The following is an 8,996-nucleotide window of genomic DNA, read 5'->3' as shown; positions in this document are numbered from 1 at the left end:
TCAGAATGAATAAATTAAAGACTAAACTGTTGATTATGGTCTATAATAAAACCTGCACAGCATGATAGTGACTATGATGTAGTCTTCCATAATTGGTTATGAAGAACAAAACAGTTTTATATGTCTGTTGCTAATGTCTACCCATTAATTTAAACCAGGACAAAACAATTATTTCAAGTCTTTATCTTAACGAATAATGGTTTCTTTGAGTCGTTCCACTAACAAAGGCTTCTCTGAAATTCACTCTTTATTTATTTCCCCTTTTTTCATCAATGCTCATCATTTTGCTCATGTATCCTAAGGCAACATTATTTTAGTAATACGTGGGGCAGGAAGCTGTAAATGCTTCACAGCTAAGCCACTAAGCAGCCACATGCTCGCTGCAGAGCCTTTCATTTTCAGCACCATAACGTCACAATGTCTTTTTAAACACTTCAGGATCATCGAGTCTGTGCCAGGTCCTGCAGGTGATGATCAGATGCTAAAGAAAGAAGTGAGGAAGAGTGAATCAGGGAGTTTCCTTCATTTAAGTTGGAACTGTTAATTAAGCTCCAGATTAAGAATCAGACGAAACCCCAAAGTGGCACTGTCGCTTTTCCAAAACACTCATAAAGACTTATTTTTTTTGGAAAGGTTTTTAATTCTCTTTGATAGATTATTTTTCTGCTGTTGGTCTTACAGAAATATGCAGAAATATTTAAACAAAATTAAATGACCTTTTAGCTAATAAGCATGCTTCGTGATATTTCTGATTAAAAACAACAAAAACGTCTTTAGTTATATCCATCAGAATGTGACTAGCTCATGAAAAACATCGTTAGCTTATATTAGCTTGCTTTTTAATCTTCATCACTATTGTGTTTCTCAGAAAACCTGTTCAATTCAGGCCTTGATCACTGGCATCGGCAGGGACCATTATTCATAACTGACCAGTGAAATACGGTGACCCACACTCAGAATTTGTTCTCTGCATTTAACCCATCCAAAGTGCACACACACAGCAGTGAATACACACACACACCGTGAACACACACCTGGAGCAGTGGGCAGCCATTTATGCTGCGGCGCCATAGTCACGAAGAGCTTTTCACTTTCTGCTCTTATTTCTGGAGATCAGATGCTGTCAGGTGAGATTACAGTGTATTAATGATCTGTCCAATCAGCAGTAACGATCCTGTAGAACACACTGTATCTTAGACTGACATCTTCTTCTATAGCATGATGTACAGTATTTATAGGTATATAAGAGATATCTGGGTAGGTGTGACTGATTTAAGAAATGTGGACTTTACAAAACAAACACAAGTTTGACCTTGTGGTTAGTGCTGTTAGACTGCTCACATTTTACAGACAGAACAGAGTTTTGTCTTTAAAGTGATTATTACAGTTCAATTTTGCCCAAGGACAGAAGTTTAAATAAAGATAAAGGTGGAGCTAGCTGAATTGAAAACACATGAAAGTGGTTTCCTCCTCCCCCAACTCTCACTTTGCAGAGAGTTTGTACCCCCTAAGTGAAGCCTCCACTGGTGGTCTTTCTTCTCTGCTCCTACTCTACATCACATCATTCTCTCCTGGTTTCTCTGTCCGTTTCTCTCTCCATCCACTGCACCGTGTTAATGAAGCCTCTCCTGAAGCACTCGCGGTGTTGCTATTTGCAGCAGCTGACAAACACCAAGTCAGTAATTTAGACGGAGCTCCCTGTCATATGCGGTAGGGAGGCATTAACCTCAGCCAACCACACCCAAACACACACGCACAAACATACAAGCACACACACACACACACAGGAATCAGGGGTTTGGAAACTCGTTCACCTTTCCAGCCTCAGACGTGGTCTAGATTAGTTTCTGTCTGTCACCTTTATGGTGTCTTCAAAAGACCCTGGAATGGAATGAACCTCACCATTAAACACCTTTAATCAGTAATCTGTGAAGAATATAATCACTACCATAGAATCTTCCAGGCTAACCTTTAACGGTTTCCCAAAATGATGATGCAGCAGGCGATTGTTTGTTTTCTACAAAGTGCAATATGAATCGATTTCCTAAACAACATGCAAATTAGCCATTGCGCTGTAAAGATATGACAAATACAAACGACTGACTAATTTGAACGATTTCTTGGACCAACCATATCGCATGTGTGTTCCAAGAATTCTCCCTGTAATTCCTGTAAAATTCCTCAGGTCAAATATTGAAATAAACCTAAAGCTTGGAAGGAAGTTGCAAAGATCTTCAGAGCCTCTGGTGAGTCCAAGCCGCATGTTTCTTTGCTAATCTAATCTGAGATCGAAACTGGGCTCGTAGCGTATTTGGGGTCAACAAGCGATAAGTGACAGGAGCGACTTCTCATTTTTTGCATGAATGTAGGACCAGTTGTGGTAAAATTAGCTCAGCTGTATGCAGCTACACATGATACAGACTCTGTGCTAAATATGGCAGCCGCTAATCACATCTCCAGCTCTGCCTCTGGTCTGAACCCTGCCTGAGATACGGCCTGGTTAAGTTGGAGTAGTAGTGACGGTGTTGTTGGCAGCAGCATTCGGATGAGCTCATTGTCGCCATTCCAAAGCGGTATGTGAACCATATTAAACAGTTTATCAGCGGAACGTCACTGCCTTCTGGAGAATGTAACTGTACGGTGATGATGACTGGAGATGGGAGGAATTCTTAGACTTTTCAAAAGTCTGTAGGAAAAGACTCAATTATAAATCATGCAGGCTGGAAATCTATTTATTTATTTATTCACCCCCCCGTTCATGTTAGATTGTGGCATAGGTTTTTACGCAGGATGACCTTCCTGACGCAACCATAAATACTGAAATTACACACGTCAACATTCGGACACGAACGCAGAGTCATGTGTGAAGTTTTGTGAAAGTTATACGTGTGGGGGCGGAGCTTGTCTTAAACAGCTACCATGTAGCCTGATATAACTACAATATCATTCTGAAATGCATTAACACACTCTGTGTGATATCATTTAAGGACACTAATGATATCATTAGGACATCAGAGAGTAGTAGTATTTTTAGTGCTAATGATGAATAAACTTAAAGTTTCTCTGTAAATGTAGCAGATGCAAGCAGATTATGACTGACAGTAATGAAAAAAGCCATTTCCTTCTTCAAACCTCATTTTCCAGCCCATGATTAATGCTGAGTATTTGTGAAAACTCGCCCCATCGACACAAGACAAGGTGAGTTTTAAATTAGATCTTAAAGTAGAAACATCAGTCCAGTCTAACAGCTACATAAGTGATCCCTGAAACGTCCCCTGCGTTATTACTGAGGACGAGTTCATGCTAACTAGTTATTATTAATCATCTCATTTATCTCATTGTGTTTGTGTTTGTATGTTTGTGTGTGTATTTGTGTGTGTGTTTGTATGTTTGTATGTGTGTGTGTTTGTATGTTTGTGCATTTGTGTGTGTATTTGTGAGTGTGTGTTTTTATTTGTGTCTTTGTGTGTGTGTTTGTGTGTGTGTATTTGAGTGTGTGTGTTTGTATGTGTGTGTATTTGTGTGTATGTTTGTATGTTTGTGCATTTGTGTGTGTGTGTGTGTGTTTGTGTGTGTATTTGTGAGTATGTGTGTTTGTGTGTGTGTTTGTGTTTGTGTGAGTGTGTGTGTTTGTGTGTGTGTATTTGTGAGTGTGTGTGTGTGTTTGTGTGTGTGTTGGTGTTTGTGTGTGTGTATTTGTGAGTGTGTGTTTGTGTTTGTATGTGTGTGTGTTTGTGTTTGTATGTGTGTGTGTGTGTGTGTTTGTGTTTGTATGTGTGTGTGTGTGTGTGTGTGTGTGTGTATGGTTTACAGCAAATATAGAACATGCTAACCACTTTCCACATTATTCAAGCTTCTTTTTTCATCTCTTCTCTTGCCAGTGCACGTCTCCACCCTTAAACACTCCATACTGCCACATCATATCATTACACACACACACACACACACACACACACACACACACACACACACACACACACACACACACACACACACATACACGTTTATTCACTGAGGTATCTACTTTCATTTCTTCTTATTTTTCAATGCCACAAAGGCTGTGTTCTAGTTAATTTTGTGAGATGTAATTGCTTTGTGTGTGTGTAAGCATGTGTGTGTGTGTGTGTGTGTGCATGTGTGTGTGTGTGTGTGGTTTATTTTCCTCAGTATCTGTATGAAGAGTCTATTGAAGTCTTTTAATTGCATTTGTTAAAAGAGTTGCAAAATGTTTGTCTAGAGTCTAGAGAGAGAGAGAGAGAGAGAGAGAGAGAGAGAGAGAGAGAGAGAGAGAGAGAGAGAGAGAGATAGAGTGTGTGTGTGTGAATATGGTGTGTTTTTAGTCCTATCAATTTTTTTTTTTTTTTTAAGGAATAGCCTGGGTGTGTTTATAGGAAAAGTCTAGAGCAACACAGCATTAATTAAAAGAAAATTTTATTAGGAAATCTGTTTGTGTGTGTGTGTGTGTGTGTGTTTGTGTGTGAGAGAGAGAGTGTAAGTGTGTGTGTGTGTGTGTGTGTGTGCTCAGGGCCCTTGAGCAAGGCCCTTAACCCTCAATTACTCAGTTTTATAAATTGAAATAAAAATGTAAGTCACTGTGGATAAGTGTGTCTGCTAAATGACAACCATGTAAATGTGTGTGTTCAGTAATGTTAGTAAACTCGTGCTCAGTGTGTGAAAGCTTTTGACACACTCATGTAACCAACAAGTCAGAAAAGATTAAAGCCTCCAGTTTAGCATTATAAACAGTTTATGAGATTTTTACTCAAGCTTGTTTTGCTATTTTTTATTTCAAAACAGATGGCTGTACATTTCAGTAACCCCATAAAACCCAAGAGTCTCTCTGGTTGCCCCAGTGCATGCTGGGTAATGATCAGGATCAATCCACAGACCTCTAAATGATGGAGCAGCCGTAACATTCAACGTATCATTAATATAAAAAAAAACTAAACAAGCATCAAAGCAAGCAGCTGCTTCAGTGGAGACTTGAAGCGTCTAGTCTTCTGTGTGTTTAGTCTGTAAGTGAGTTTCCTGATAGCACACAGCTTAGCATATGCTTTTATTTACACAGGTGCCAATATTTACGGTTAGTCCTACCTTTTATGATGTTTGACCCGTTGCTCTGATGCTCAGGAAACTCAGGTGGAGTTTAAGGTTAATGATTTTTATACCAGATGTTACTTCGTAGATAATTATCACACATCACTAAAGAATTCTTTGCTAATTACTAGCCGAGTCAGTTAGCACACTATTATGCTAACTCGCCTGATGGAAGTTTTTATGAAGAAGAGCTGCTCACGTGAGATGCATAAATGTGTTGTGGATATTATCCCAGAATCGTAGCTGCATTTCAGCAAAGCAGAATAATATCAGAAAAAAAATAAAGTAATCAGTCACTTAGAATTAAAAAGAGTTGACTCTTATCGAGGAACTGATTCACATGAGCTGACTCGCTGAAATAAAAAGAGACGGCAACAGGCTTTATCTGGATGACCTCTGACCTCTGTTAACTCATGAGCCCTGATCGATTCTGAACAAAATTATAAACAGAACACTTTTGTTTTTGCCCCATTTTTCATGAGCTGAACTCAAAGATCTAAGACTTTTTCTATGTACACAAAAGACCAGTTTCTCTCAAATATTGTATACAAATCTGTCTAAATCTGTGTTATTGAGCACTTCTCCTCCATCCACCTCACAGCTGTGACATATCAAGATGCTGATTAGACAGCATGATTATTATTGCACAGGTCTGCTTTAGCCTGGCCACAATAAAAGGCCACAATTAAATGTGCAGTTTTACTGTATTTGGGGTCCAGGGGGGTCTGAAAACCAGTCAGTATCTGACACATCTCCTTCACATAGAGTTGATCAGGTTGTTGATTGTGGCCTGTGGAATGTTGGCCCTCTCCTCTTCATTGGCTGTGTGAAGTTGCTGGATATTGGCAGGAACTGGAACACGCTGTCATATACACCGATCCAGAGCATTCCAGACATGCTCAATGGGTGACGTGTCCGGTGTGTACGCTGGCCATGCAAGAACTGGGATGTTTTCAGCTTCCAGGAATTGTGTACAGATCCTTGCAACATGGGGTCGTGCATGATCATGCTGCGACATGAGGTGATGGTCGAGAATGAATGGCACAACAATGGGCCTCAGGACCTCGTCACGATATCTCTGTGCATTCAAAATGGCATCAAAATATGCACCTGTGTTCGTTGTCCATAACATACGCCTGCTCATACCATAACCCCACCGCCACCATGGGCCAGTCTATCCACGACGTTGACATCAGCAAACCGCTCATCCACATGATGCCATACACGCTGTCTGCCATCTGTTCTGTACAGTAAAAAAAAACAGGATTCATCCGTGAAGAGAACACGTCTCCAAAGTGCCAGACGCCTTCGAATTGAGCATTTGCCCACTCAAGTCGGTCACGATGAACTGCAGTCAGGTCAAGACCCTGAAGAGGACGACTCCGGATGAGGACGACCCCTAAAACGGTTTCTGACAGTTTGTGCAGATATTCTTTGGTTATGCAAACCGATTGATGGAGCAGCCGTCCAGGTGGCTGGTATCAGAAGATCTTGGAGGTGAAGATGCTGGATGTGGAGGTCCTGGGCTGGTGTGGTTAAACATGGTCTGCGGTTGTGAGGCTGGTCGGATTTACTGCCAACTTCTCAGAAACGCCTTTGGAGACGGTTTATGGTAGAGAAATGAACATTCTATTCACGGGCAACAGCTCTGGTGGACATTTCTGCAGTCAGCATGCCAATTACAAGCCCCCTTAAAACTTCTGTGGCATTGTGCTGTGTGATAACTGCACATTATAGAGTGGCATTTTACCTGTGCAATAATCATGCTGTCTAATCAGCATCTTGATATGTCACAGCTGTGAGGTGGATGGAGGAGAAGTGCTCACTAACACAGATTTAGACAGATTTGTATACAATATTTGAGAGAAACTGGTCTTTTGTGTACATAGAAAAAGTCTTAGATCTTTGAGTTCAGCTCATGAACAATGGGGCAAAAATAAAATTGTTGTGTTTATAATTTTGTTCAGTGTAGTAAGGCAATAGAAATAAAGTGGGCGGGACTGCAGTCTGACTACAGTCTGTTAGATAACAGTCGACTACCATTGTGAAACTCAGCAGCTGTTTATTAGACCATGTTTGCAGTGATGGTCATCAACCAATCATTGATGATTGAATGAATGAATGAATGAATGAATGAATGAATGAATGAATGATTGAATGAATGAATGAATGAATGAATGAATGGTCATCAACCATCTTAAATGATTTTGTGTGCAAGTAGTAAACAAAAAGATTTTTACTGTCATGATTTAATTGACAGAAACAGTAACAACTAAAATAAAAATGGAGCTGTAAAGTTTCAGCGGTTGATAACAGACTGAAGTCTGTGACACTTTCTTCTGTCACCAAGAAAGTCCAGCAGCATCTCTACTTCTTATGAAGTCTGAGGAAAGCCCATCTCCCTCCCCCCATCCTGACCATGTTCTACAGAGGGACCATTGAGATCATCCTGAGCAGCTCCATCACTGTCTGGTTTGTGAACTGCACCATCACAAGACCCTGCAGCAGATAGTGAAGACAGCTGAGAAGATCATTGGAGTCTCTCTTCCCTCTATCATGGACATTTACACCACACGCTGCATCCGCAAAGCCAACAGCATTGTGGACAACAGCACCACACACACCACTAACACACACTCTTCACCACACACACTCTTCTCCCCACACACATCCCTCACACACACTCTTCACCCCACACACACCCTCACACACACCCCTCACACACACTTTTCACCACACACACACCCCTCACACACTCTTCACCACACACACTCTTCACCCCACACACACCCCTCACGCACACCCTTCACACACACTCTTCACCCCACACACTCCTCACACACAATCTTCAAGTCTGGGAAAAGGTCACGACCAGACTGCAACAACCAGAGTAAACTGTTACTGAATGAAAACTCAGTCTCACACACACACACACACACACACACACACACACACACACACACACACACACACACACACACACACATTCACTCAATCACTGTTTTTGCACATTCATTATAATTGTTCTTTACACACCACATTTCAATCTAAATGCTGCTCTAACAGAAGTGTATATATGTTTACATTAACCCTGTTTGTTAAACCCTCTTTTGCACCACATTTATGACTCTCTACCTTTGCACAATGCTTTGTACACTGGTCAGTGCTATCTTGTGTTTTTTGTCCTGTTCTGTTTTGTACTGTCCGTCTGCACTGTCTTCTGTCTCTCACTGTTTGCACATGTTGCACTTTATGTGTCTAGGACTAACTTACTTCAGCCTTTAGCTCTGTCTCTGTTCTATGTACAGTAGCTTCATGGTCCTGGAGGAACGTTGTCTCATGTCACTGTGTACTGCGTCAGATATATATGGATGAAATGACAATAAAAGCTTCTTGACTTGACTTGATTTAAGATGTTGGTAGTTTTCCCAGTATTGCTGCTCCAGGTCTGTAACACAGCCAGTTCCACTTCCTGTTATAGAGGCTTTTTTATCTCAGAGTCAGGAAGAGAAACTCAGCTGGGTTTAGTGACAGTTTAGTCCAGAGACAGACTTTCTGTCAGCGTCTGAAGAAGTGATCAGATGTCAAACTCGCCGTCACGATTCGAGGAGGCTTTTAAACCCGAGTCGTCTCCTGTGAGCCGTATTGAGATGGGACGACTGTCTCAGTTTGTGCTCACGTCTACGTTTCCGTGTCTCCTCTGAGAGCTGAGAACTCTCTCGTCTCCACATGTAAATCATCCTCCCAAATGTTTCCTTCCTCGAATCACACAGCTATTTTCTTTTATTAATTTTATCAGAGCGAGTGTATTTACTATAACCCTGTGCTTCTGTTACAGAGCATTAGATCATAACTTCTGTTTGGAAAATTTGAGCTGCACTGTGATATAAACACACTGT

Source organism: Tachysurus vachellii, chromosome 2, assembly GCF_030014155.1.
Source record: "Tachysurus vachellii isolate PV-2020 chromosome 2, HZAU_Pvac_v1, whole genome shotgun sequence".
Taxonomy (NCBI): domain Eukaryota; kingdom Metazoa; phylum Chordata; class Actinopteri; order Siluriformes; family Bagridae; genus Tachysurus; species Tachysurus vachellii.
Note: the sequence above shows the minus strand (reverse complement) of the source record.